Raw genomic sequence first — 13,914 nt, 5'->3', positions numbered from 1 at the left:
CATATGACTTGAACACCAGAAACAATGACAATATGTAAATAAACCAACAGCTCCAGAGACGTTAAAACAATGGTGTATATGACATTCGATACAAATAGTAATAACAAAACATCGGGATATGAAAAACTTATCAGTTTTGTTAATTATTATTTTTTAGCAAGTACGATAGATTTTCTATCAATTGAAATAGTTTTTGCAAAATAAAAATATATAGATACTATCCAATAATTCAAGTTAAAAGACAATTACATTTATTTTAACTTTTTGGGATTCGAGCATCATTGACGAGTCTTTTGTAGAAGAATCGCGTATCTATGATGAGTTTATTTACATGTTAATGTATGTTTAAGATTTTTAGAATTTTAATAGGTCAATATCTTTATCATTAGATATCTTGAAAATAACCATCAAAACTGAAGTTATTCTATTAAAACAATTTTCAGTCGTCTATTTTCACGATTGTAATTATTGTTAGCTTTGATAATCAAAAATTTTTAGATAATCAAACAAATGAATCGTGTTCATTTTAATGTCCTTCCCCAAAGATTACCAATCTGTAATGTCCTTTCACCCCAAGCCCTGGAACTTTCTAGGCTAAGTTATGTCGTTAAATTACATATTTTACTTGCATCTGTGTATTAATTGCAAACAATTTTTAAATTTAGATTGCATGCACACAATCAAAATATGTGACAGGATATTCAGCAAGACGAAACAACAAGTTCCAAAGCACCAAAAACTGAAAAGTAAAACAATATCGGCAAAGTATGCAAATTACTCATCATGCTTCGCTCTCACCCGATATTGAATTTACTGATCCCATATAATTGCAGTAGGTGACTAGGACACAATGTAACTAATAATGTTAGTCAGTGCTATGACTAAGATGCTATGGTTCTCTAGAGCCAACACAAGATCATCCAGAAACCAACTAAGATTACTTCTAAGAATGTGACGACGTAAATTTATATATAAAGGGCATTTGAAGAAGAAAAGCTCAGAATCTTCACGGGGACATCCATAACAACAAAAAGGATCTCATACAATATTTATTTGAAATAAATTTTTAAAAAAACAGGAAGTTGCTGAACATCTAACTGCGTTAATATAAAACTGAGTTTGATTGGACCAAATACATTTTAACTATGCACCTTTAGATACTATACTCCAAACCTCTTTTCAAATTATCTTTAAATTTTGATAAAATTATGTTTTCATCACGGTCATGTTCTTCTCTTTACCCTAATAGTTGATGGGACGAATGAGTTATTACTTATCGAAAGTCTACAAAAAGGTAACATGAAAGCTTCTTCATTTCTTTAAATGAAATCAAGCAATCCACCCGAAGAACTTCGTTTAAATATTCTTAACGCATTCTTTTGAAATGTGCAGGGCTGTTGGTGAAGCCTATTTTAGATTAAGTGCAAGTCTAACAGTTTTAAAAAAACGATGATATTCATATTGGTTTTTTTTATATTTCTTTAGAAATGACGTTGTTATATGTTATCAAATATCACCTATATTCACGCCCAAGTTGTAATATTGAACGAAGACGGGATATGTTATGTTGAGTGCGGATTTCTTTGGTATCAGCAATGTATATTGAAAAATAGGATAACAATTACATTTCGACTTAGCTTTTTTTCTTAGGCGACAAAATACATCCGAACAGATACAAATAGAAATTTTTAACGACCTTGAATGGCCATACAGTCCCCGCACGGTCGGAATAACCCCCAACAGATATCTAGAATTGACACCTTTCATGTCTGACCATAACCTTTAATTCAATCATTTGGTTCTCAAGTACAAGTTTTACAAGAACTGCCATATATAATCCTTTTTATAGATAAGGATGCTCCCACCAGCATTTATTCTATTGTTTCGGATTAAATTTTTTCAGGATGTTCTAGGACAGATTTATAAGTTACCTACATTTTGATATGAGTGAGTTTCTGGTATGGTAAAAATATTGAAATACTCAAGGAATTCTTGTTTATTTATAATACTGCGAATATTCATATTATATATTGTACGGGTACTATCCGTAATACTTGAAGGTGTAATCGATAAATTCACTTCGGTTCCAGGCATTTTTTTCACTCGATATTACCAATATAACTAATAAAACTGTAGTTCAAACAACAGAAATGTTTATCTTTTAGATTTTGAAGAGAAGACAAAAAAAGACAAGAGATGAGCTTCAAAATAAGTAAGTAGAATGTCTATGCAATATTATGTAGATTTATACTCTACAATGACTCCTCTTTTGTAGATTAAAAAGTCCAATAGCTGCCTGGTCAAACTATCACCAATTGTGTTTGATAAAACCAGTATTGATGTTCACACATTATCTATCTGAACAAATATTTACCAGCAAACCACACATATTGTACACACAAATGTACAAATCATAAAAAAGATAGTTATCAATTGGTAAAATAATCTGTAAACTGAGAGAAGTAATCAGTGCAAAAAAAACCAGTCTATGTTAGACATTCTGTGAAAAAAGAATCTGCAAAAATGCAGAAATTTGGGGCTTTTGATATATAGATAGAATATATTGGCAAAAATAAAATAACTTATGGTTATTTCGATCAATATATGAAAATTATTAAATTCAAATAGGATCGGTCTTTATTTGGAAATAAGAAAAGTGAAACCTTGTCATGTCAAGACGAATGTAGACTACCGAGTGATCATAATTTGAGATAATGGACGAGTATTTTAGGCCAGCTTGTAAAAGTAATCAGAAAATATTATTTATACATTCCTTCTAATTATACAGTCTGAACTTTAAGGATGTTTTCACTTAATATAATGTTCAAAAGAGAAGTAGGGGAAAAATTATAACACAAAATGTTATAGACTTAAATTATAATTACAAATAACGGAAAATAGAAATAACTAAAATACACATCTGAATATTCATCGAAATTGATATATATTGAGGACAGTTGTTGTCTAGATAAAAATGTTTTCTATGCAGGAATGCTTGATCAGAGATTCTTGAAAATTGGTCAGTTTTTACATTTTCCTCTTGTATTTTAAGAAATTGAATGTCGCTACCTGACCATTGATATCATTTTAATGATTGAATGTCGATACCTGACATTGATATCATTTTAATGATTAAATGTCGATATCTCACCATTGATACCGTTTTAATGATTGAATGTCGATACCTGACCATTAATATCATTTAATGATTGAATGTCGATAACTGACCATTGATAGTATTTTAATGATTGCATGTCGAAAGATGACCATTGATACCATTTTAATGATTGAATGTCGATACCTGACCGTTGATAGGATTTTAATGATTAAATGTCGATACCTGACCATTGATTCCATTTAATGATTGAATGTGGATACCTGACCATTGATATCATTTAATGATTAAATGTTGATAGCTGACCATTGATACCATTTTGATGATTGAATGTCGATGCCTGACCATTGATATCATCTCAATAATTGAATGTCGATACCTGACCATTGATATCATTTTAATGATTGAATCTCGATAGCTGACCATTGATATCACTTTAATGATACCGACGCTGTATTAAAGAAGCTGTCACCATTACAAACTAATAAATCGAAAATAAACTGACAATAAACTAACAATGCCTGGCTAAAAATGGAAGAAGACAAACAGACAAATAATAGAACATATGACACAACATAAAGAATAAGCAACACGAACCCCACCAAAAACTAGGGGTGATTTCAGGTAATATTTATATGTTGGGTTTGGGCTTTTTTTGGAAATCCTTTGTAATATGAAAGGTATGGTGTGACCTTGACCTTAGTTTAAAAAATTAATGACCTTATGATGATTTAAATATATATATAGTAGATCAATGTGAGATGCTTCAGCGCTTGCTATTAATCAATTGTGATTTTAGACCAACTAGCTATATCCCATTTTCATCGTAAACATTTGAATGCTAATGATTATTTTCCAATTGTGTGGACCAATAATGTTTGATTTTATCGTCTTTGTGAAATTACTAATTGAAACAAAAGCGATGATTTGTCCTCTCTAGGATTGCCAGCTTGTTACATTTGATTTTGTGTTTAGATATTGGATAATGTGGTCTTGAGTCAGTAGTATGACATTTGTCTAATCAACAGCGTAGCAGCTATATTGCATTATTTGCCATAAATATTTTATAGCTTTTCAATTTGAAGAGCTTTTATCAATTAAGATAATTTTTCACTAATATTTTTAATGTTAAACACACTACGAGGTGCGTGAATAATTGATGTGAAGAATTTAAAAGTACAATGTTCGCATTAAAAATGTATCTGTAATGATATTTTCGAATGCAGGAGTGTGTGGGGTTGACCTTGTCAGATGAAATGCTATTATGATATGTAGCCTTTACTCAACACAATTGTCTTTTGTAGACAACATTATGCTCTCTTTACACTCTGTAAGTCGCCAAGTAACGACGTGTCATATTTTTTTAGGATTGCTTTTCGATACTTGAATGAAACAGAATGTTAAACAAATTTATCATATTTTATTTTGCAATTATCGTTTTATTTCATTATGAGAAATTAAATAATGATAATAGTAACTGCATATTATTTATCAATAAATTGGGTAAAATCCACTTCTTTGACAAACATAACCGACATTATTTGACTATCCTAGTTATTACAGGATACGTGGGGAAGCTATAAAATTAACAGTATTTTGACAGAACAGCATTCAAATTTTCTTTTTTCTTTTTTTCTTTTAAGAACTACGTGTATTATTAATGTGTTGAATTATATACCAATACATAACGAATACCTTATGTATATATTTGCTGTTCAAAGAATAAATAATAAGTTGGCAAGTATATTCATTGTAATGTTTAATTCAGAACTTTATTGTCTGATCAAAATATATTTTTTTTTAAGAATCCTTGGTTAGGTTTTTGTTAGTCCTGGTGTTTGTCTGTTTGAAAAAAAATAATGTCGCAACATATTACTCAGCCTCAATCTGTATCCAGATGTGGTCAGGAACTTAAAAATGAAATCACAAAAATACTGAACTTAAAAGAAAATCAATTCGGAAAGTCTATAATCACATGGCAAAATCAAAAAACAAAACGTATCAAAAACGAATGGACAAGAACTGTCATATTCCTGACTTGGAACAGGCATTTTCAAATGTAGAAAATGGTGGATTAAACCTGGTTCTATAGAGCTAACCCTCTTACTTTAATAACAGTCTCATCAAATTCCGTTATATTTACATTGATGAGTTAATTAAACAGACACAATAATTAAAATAGTCTAAATATGAGTACATCAGTCATCATCGTATAACAATTTTAAAAGGAGCAATTTAACAGAACACAAACACATCTACTAACTACGAATACATTGATTGATTTGAGTGTCTGACGTTAGAAATATGTATACTTCACATAAATTTATCGTTCAATGTGCATACAAACAATTTTAAAATTTACATAGGCAATGCTAGCACACAGGGTCAAAAAATCAAAAGTATGTAAGAATAAATTTTAGAAACTGACCGAACATTTGAAAAACACGACATAGAAATGCAATGACAGTTATAAATAGCATATATTAACATTTTGTTCATATCCGTCTTCCGAAGAAGAAAAAAAAACAGTTCACTTTCTCTTAAGGTGGTACCTAACACTACAGGGAGATAACTCTGTAAAATCAGCTAAACGTTTTGATTACATTGCGTTTTTAAGAGAATATGATGCTTCTCAATGATCAAAATTAGTGTTTGTTAAACTGTTCTATAACTAGTGTAATTTTTCTGATAAAATGGTTGGTTCAAATTAAAGAAAAAAATCTTTTGTCAAAGGGTGAAAGTAAATACTTTGTCAAAATTTTATGAAAATTAAACGAGCCAAATTAATTTAAGTGGAGGTGTTGGGTACCACCTTAAGTTACTTAGAAAAGAGGTGGACGATACCAAGGTGACATTTAAATTTCACGGATTTTATAGAAACTGACAACGCCATGGCAAACATACAAGGAGGAAGACAAAAACCCCAAACATTTATAGAAAATTAAAGACTGCGCAGTTCGCAAAGCTAGCTAAACACTGGGAATGATCTTAGGTGCCCTAAAAAGACAGGCAGATGTTGCGTTGTTCCTCATGTTGCACCCGTCATGTTGCCAATGCTATGTTGAATACGTGTTTTAAGAAGGATAATGTTTTGCTCCATCACATTTTGTAAATTTATCTCCTTAAAAACTCATTTCTTATTTTATTTGTCGATACGTTATTAGAACTATTTCATTTTTAATTGAGAATGGAAATGAGAAATATGTCAAAGAACCAACAACCCGAACAAAGAGCAAAAAACAGCCGAAGGCCACCAATGGGTGAGTTATTACTGTTTCTCTTACTAGATTGTATCTCATATCTATAAAGTGAATACGGGTAATTAAGGATAATATGAATAGTTCAATGATAATTGAAAACACGGTGGAATGTTCAACACCTCTTTCATTTATTCAAGTTGACTGTCTGTAAGAATGACTTGGAAGTCGGCTCTGAGCTGGATAGTACGAAATGATAACGTTTACGATACGTTTGGAAAACTTTAATTCGGATTTTGTCTGATTATAATCATTTGACAAATGGGTCATGCCATATACATGACAAGGACAAAGCGTATATAAAGTGGGCTATGCGGCCTTCACACTTATGCCTCGTTCAATTGAATTCGAATCGAATGCGAATCGAATTCGCTAATCGCGTTCACACACTCTTCTTTTTTTTAATTCGAATTGATTCGAGTTGGCTAATTCGAATTAATCATTTCGAATTAGAAATACGTTTTTGTTGATACGAATTTAAAGTTAACGTCGTTTGAACAGTAGAGCGAATTTGACGCGCATTGTAATTCGAATTATAATTGACGTTAGGACGTAAAACGTTTCGAATGCGAATAATTCGAATAAGTTAATGCGAATCGAATTCGAATAACGTGTTAACTCAGCATTAATTCGAATTCGATTCGCATAAACAAGTTCGAATTAGTTTAGTTCAAATTAGAAACGTTTTACGTATAAAATTCTTATTCAAATTGAGCTGCACGTCAAATTCGCTTTACTCTCCGAACGACGTTTTCTTTTTAATTCTCATTTACAAAAACTTTGCATTTTTGAAATACTAAGGCTTTTCTACCAAAGGCTTAGATTACCTTAGCTGGATTTGGCAAAACTTTTAGGAATTTTGGTCCTCAATGGATTTCAACTTCGTACTTTATTTTACCTTTTTAACTTTTTTGGATTTAAGCGTCACTGATGAGTCTTTTGTAGACGAAACGCTATGATGAGTTTGTTTTCTAAAGCAAATAGGATAATGCGATTAAGCCAATTCGAATCAATGCGAATTAAAAAAAAAAAAGAGGTGTTAACGCGATTAGAGAATTCGATTCAAATTCGATTCGAATTAAATGTAAGTGTTAACGAATCATAATTTGAACAGCCAGTGGGGAAAGGTGTGTTTGATACGCACGGACATTTTACTTTGCAACAAGCGACAAGAGTAGTAGTACATAATCTTTATGGCGATAAAAATTGTAATTTTTATAAATTGTGGGCTGCACCATAAGTCAAATTAGTTCATGTTTACTATTGGCTATAAAATTGTTGTTTAAATTTTGTGCAGGGATTTGATATGTCACTTGATTATACATTTCTGAATGTTTCCTCATTAACATATCTGGATTAATTGAATAAAAACAACAATTTGTAAATTTTACAAATTTTACAAAATAAGCGAAATCTTGATACTTTTTTAATGAAATGTACAAATACCAAAAGGTGTTTAATGATTTTTAGTAATAAAATCTATATTTGAATTAAATATGTTCCAGTGGTTTGAAATGGCCATTTACTACACGCTTCAATTTGTAATTAGTTTCATAAAAAAATAATCAACGGCTTAAAGATACCATTCTGGTTGTAGAATTATTCATTCCAAATATAGTTAGCTTCATATCACTATTAATATCTAGCTTTCGTTCATGATTGATATTCTAATATAAACATTAAGTCACAAATAAATTTTATTATCCACCTCACAGTGTTTATATGTATTAAAATGTTCTAATTCCATTACAATTCTAATATCAAAGTGACAAAGCAAATGTTATTGATGATGTAACAATAAAATTGATGTTAACCAGTTCAATTATACAGAAAATGAAGCATTAGAATATATGCAGATAGTATCAAAGACGAATTTCTACCTTTTCTATATCTTCATTCTCAATAAACCAAATGTGTGCCAAAGGGGCAAATTGATCTATAGCACTTTAATAAAACTGTCTGTAATTAAAATTAGATATCACCAACCTTTTTGTGGGACATTAAATCAAAACTGAACTTCCGAGCCATTTTTTCGTGATTTCTTCTACAATCTTTAGGAAATAACATGGCTCAAAGGAGTCAAATTACATCAGGAAGGGAGAAGAAAGTCTATACACGTATTCTGGCGGTATGAATGACCGGTAAACTATTGTCAACTGTTTGCCTTTTCTTCTTTGTTTACATGATGTTTTATTTCCTCTTTAGAGATAAGACGTGGCACGATACTTGTCTATCCCATATTCATGTATTTGGTTTTGATGTTATATTTGTTATTCTCGTGGTGTTTTGTCTGTTGCTTGGTCCGTTTCTGTGTGTGTTGCAATTAGGTGTTGTGTCGTTGTTCTCCTCTTATATTTAATGCGTTTCCCTCGGTTTTATTTTGTTACCCCGATTTTGTTTTTTGTCCATGGATTTATGAGTTTTGAACAGCGGTATACTACTGTTGCCTTTATTTCATTTAATGATTATTTGTGTATTGCTCTTTGGTACCTATTTGAATGTTTCGTAAAGCAGGTATACGTGTTTACACTCATCAATGCAATGAAGGTTTTACTGGATGATTTACATCTGCATAGTGATTACATTAATCACGTGTTCTTTCTCAAATAACAAACTTTGACACATTCCCCATTTCCATTCTCAATTTTATCGCATGTTTATAATCATTGAACTTTCTTATTTTACAAATGATTATAAATAAAACTGCCCATTTACCAAATAAAGAGCGTCCAAGTGAGTGAATTCTGCGAATTATTTGTTAAAGTATAAATATAGTTATCAAAGGTACCAGGATTATAATTTAGTACGCCAGACGCGTATATCTGACCTTTTAAGTACAACAATAAATTAATATCAATACAACAAGGTTTACTTAACATGATATTCCGTTTTGTAGATGCATCTGTTAATGGAAAAACTCGTGGTAGTCGTTAAAATTAATTCTTATAGACAATATTCAATTGTCATCCAATTTGCACATATTTGACAATTGTTTTCATTTTACATTTATATTATTATATGTGCGTTATTTCGTGGAAACAGTTCGTGTCATTTTCAAGTGCGTCCTTGTTTTATCGAGTAAGAAAACACAAAAACACAATACCTTTGGCTCTTAAGTGTTTTTTGTGTCAGTTCATTTGCGTTTAAAAAATAATGAAAATGTTCAAACATAGTACGTTTGAAAACCGGTCTTTTGAAAGTACAAAACAGTGCATGAATTTTTCACTGTAATTATTTGGTAAAGTGAACAATTATAATATATAGCTCAGACATGTTAGAATGAGACGTACGAACACATTATGTGAGAAGCCACTACAAAAACGAGTACTGACAAGAATTTTAACAAATCTTTCTAAAAAAGAAACCTCCAAAGTGGACTGGGCAATAGAAATTTAAAAATTATGTAATTGTAAAGTTGCATCATCTTCGTGTTAACCTTATTTCTAATCTCACAAACGTTTATACATTTTGCTATTCACAATATTGGTCTCGAGTACACATGATGACTTTCAGAAACGTACCACTTAATCGGTATCACTAGTATCGGACCCGCCCAGTAGTCCTTGCTAAGATACTGCTATGATTTAGAGAAGTTTTTTGTTGTTGCTATTTTTCAGTTCATGAAATTATTTAGCAATGAATCTAAACCTTAAAGAGTTGTTGTACGCACGGTAGTACGGGGCGCCGAATGGGACTCTTGTGGTTTTGTACTCAAAATTCAATTTTGTACGGACAAAAGTGACTTTTGTTTAACAAAAATAAGTTCAGTTTAACAAAATTTGTAACATACTACAAATTTAAAATTTTGTCATACAAAATTATCTATCAGCGGACAAAAGTCACTTTTGTCATGACAAAATTCATTTTTGTTACACAGACTTGAATTTTGTTACCTAATTTGAAAATTGGGCGACAAAAGTAAATTTTGTATTCAAATTAGTTTAGTTTGGTTTCTGTGAACTAATTTGCATACAAAATCGACTTTTGTTACACAAAATTGACTCTTGTGAGACAAAATAGACAAAATTGACTTTTGTCTCAACAAAATTGACAAAATTGACTCTTGTGAGACAAAATTGACAAAATTGACTTTTGTCTCAACAAAATTGACAAAATTGACTTTTGTCTCAACAAAATTGACAAAACTGACTTTTGTCTAAACAAAATTAACAAAATTGACTTTTGTCTCACAAAAGTCAATTTTGTCTCACAAAAGTCAATTTTGTCTCACAAAAGTTAATTTTGTCTCACAAAAGTCAATTTTGTCTCACAAAATTGAATCTAACCTCACACAGTTGACTTTTGTAATTTAATTTCCATATCAGGTCACAAAAGTCAATTTTGTATGCAAATATGTTTGCATACCTTTTAGACAAAATTGACTTTTGTCATGACAAATATGAATTTTGTCTACAAAAATGAATTTTGTCATGACAAAAATGAATTTTGTCTACACAAATGAATTTTGTCATCACAAAATTGAAGTTCTCACAAAACAAGTCTGTAGCACATAGTTTTGTAAGACAAAAATGATTTTGTTATGACAGAATTGAATTTTGTACAAAACCACAAGAGTCCCATTCGGCGCCCCGTAGGTAGTCGTCGACTTCTTTTTCTGTTATCTTCAATTTTATTCATATCTAAATATTCGAAATTAACATAGAATGTCCGATGTCTTATAATTTAGAAATTTACTTTATTCCATCCGTTTCATTTGCAAATGAAAATGATAATAATAAAGTTGATGTATCAGAAGCGCCTTTCATGAATGTTCAAAACAGTGTAATTAACAAATATCTGTCCACTATCAGAATCAATCCCAATAATGATCAATTGATTAACAAAATTACCGAAAGTTACCATTACACAAAGACGTTGATTTTGTTTACATGCGTGTAGTTTGGTAAACATTTGTTTATCCCTATTATACGAAGTTTTTCGTTTACTTTAGTTATTTGAATATTATTTTATCATTCTTGTAAATTTAAAAGTAATATGAAGAACACGATGTTCTTTTTTGTACGATATCAACACAAACCAAATAACATTAACCGTCGCAAAAAAATAAACATATAGAGATAATTTATTTTGTTTTAATAATGGGCAATTGTACACCCTAAACATGATGGCTATTTTAGAAAGATACAAGAGAACATCTGCCATCAAATCTAACAGCAGTTTTTACTTAGAATATTATAGAGTGGTATATTAAAAAACAAGTGATGACTTTCTATCAATCTGTTGTATTGGTCAATGAACAATTCTACTTGTTACATGTAAGCTCGATGAAAATATTCAAAAATAAATTCAGAAGTCGTCAAAAAACTACTTAAATAGTGAATGAACAAGTATTTATATGAAGTTCAATTTAATGTTATTCTTGAATGAAACTCTAAAAATCAGTTAGGATGGAATACAACCTTTGTGACCTTTTGTTATTGGCTGTCATACTTCAACAACATGATGCAAATTACTACAAGACAAATTTGATAATTTGATAATATGCATTACACTGTTTAAATATGCTAAAATATAACTATATCAATGTTTACAGGAATTATAGCAAATAATATCAAAGTTTACAAGTATTATATCAATTATATCAATGTGTAAAGATATTATAGCAAGTCATATCAATGTTTACAAGTATTATATCAATTATATCAATGTGTAAAGATATTATAGCAAGTCATATCAAATTTTACAAGTATTATATCAATTATATCAATGTGTAAAGATATTATAGCAAGTCATATCAAAGTTTACAAGTATTATATCAATTATATCAATGTGTAAAGATATTATAGCAAGTCATATCAAAGTTTACAAGTATTATATCAATTATATCAATGTGTAAAGATATTATAGCAAGTCATATCAATGATTACAGGTACTTTAGCAAATTATATTTATGAGGTTGCACTCAGTTGGGTCCTCGTCAACGAAAAAAAAATACCCTGAACGTCTTTCCATCCAGAGTCATTTTCAAAATTTCTGACAGTTTCATGTAAATACATGTACTTTACTTTGAAGTTTTTGCAGAGACATATAATTTTATATGTGATATATATGTCTCTGGTCTAGTATTGTGTTTGAGTCTCGATATTTCAAAGCCTTAACTTCGATAGATTTTTATAAATGATGATTTTATAGAAATACGTTACATTGTTGAAACTACTTTGCAATGTTTATTGATATTTGAATCTCATTATGCAGTATACATTTTTTGTGATCAGATGCTGATATAATGTATTGGGATGTTATTGGGAGCACGTGACATCCCCCTCTTTTTTCCAGTCTTGAGGTTCTCAAAAAATGGGCATCATATAAAATTGATTCATTCGATAGGTATTTCACTTGACCAATATGTTTTATTTTTTAATATAGTGAATTTTTGACGTTGTTAAATCAACATTTAGTTTAAATATATAACATTTTTTAAATTGTCTGCTCTATAAGTGTAAGCACTTGCATATGTGAGCTGCTTTCAAAGTTTGAGCTCAGGGCTCCTGACAATAAGATACTTTTTAAAGTGTGTATTAGTGACGTTATCAATTCCTCGACTTGCATCTAAAATAAGTATATCAAGCAAACCAATAGTGTAAGTATTTTGTCACTTATATTACAATCGATTCTGCTCAGAGAGAATATTTCAATTAAGTATTATGATTTTGTAACATATGCTCTGAGTATTTCATTTCATTTCAGAAACAAGTGCACGTTATTATAAGATCAAAGTAAGGGCATAGGCTGCAACCAAGTGTTTCACCGTTGCTTTTACACAACTGTATATTCTTAAAACATTACTAGTTAGTATTGTTACATCACCATTATATACGTAAATAAAGGCAACAGTAACATATAAATTATCTTGTCAAATAGGAGACTGATAATTTTAGAATTATATCTTTTTGTGATGAAAATGTTTCCACTGGGATTTTATGTCCAATATACTTAAGATGCCGTATTTGTTTTCTTCTTTTAAGAATATCAAATCCCTTGTCAGTGAGTCAGTTAATACATCAACTGTTTTGATTCCTCTGTACTTTCTTATATATACATATACTAAATTGATCTAAGACTGTATTCCCCATAACGCTGGATTAACATACATTTAGTAGTAAAAACAGTAGTTCTGAATATTTGATAAATAGCCTGCTGTTTAATGTCTTTAACGCATATCGCGCAATTTTGATCCGCAACCTTTATCACACCCTTTATCACACCCTTTATCACACTCCAACCCTTTATTACATCCATACCCTTTATCACACCCCACCCTTTAGAACACCCCTACCCTTTATCACACCCCTACTATTTTTTATTTATTTTATTTTTAAATTAACTCCTTTTTAATTTATGCAAGCTTCTACAGAATTTTTTTACCTCAAAATGGGTCCGAAATGAACGGCCATGCGGGCGTGACGCAATTTATTAATAAAATTAACGGTTCCAATTATCTTGCACCAGATGTGCATTTCGACAATACATGTCTCTTCAGTGATGCTCGTGGCCAAAATATTTGAAATCCAAAGCTTATAT

Source organism: Mytilus trossulus, chromosome 9, assembly GCF_036588685.1.
Source record: "Mytilus trossulus isolate FHL-02 chromosome 9, PNRI_Mtr1.1.1.hap1, whole genome shotgun sequence".
Taxonomy (NCBI): Eukaryota; Metazoa; Mollusca; class Bivalvia; order Mytilida; family Mytilidae; genus Mytilus; species Mytilus trossulus.
Note: the sequence above shows the minus strand (reverse complement) of the source record.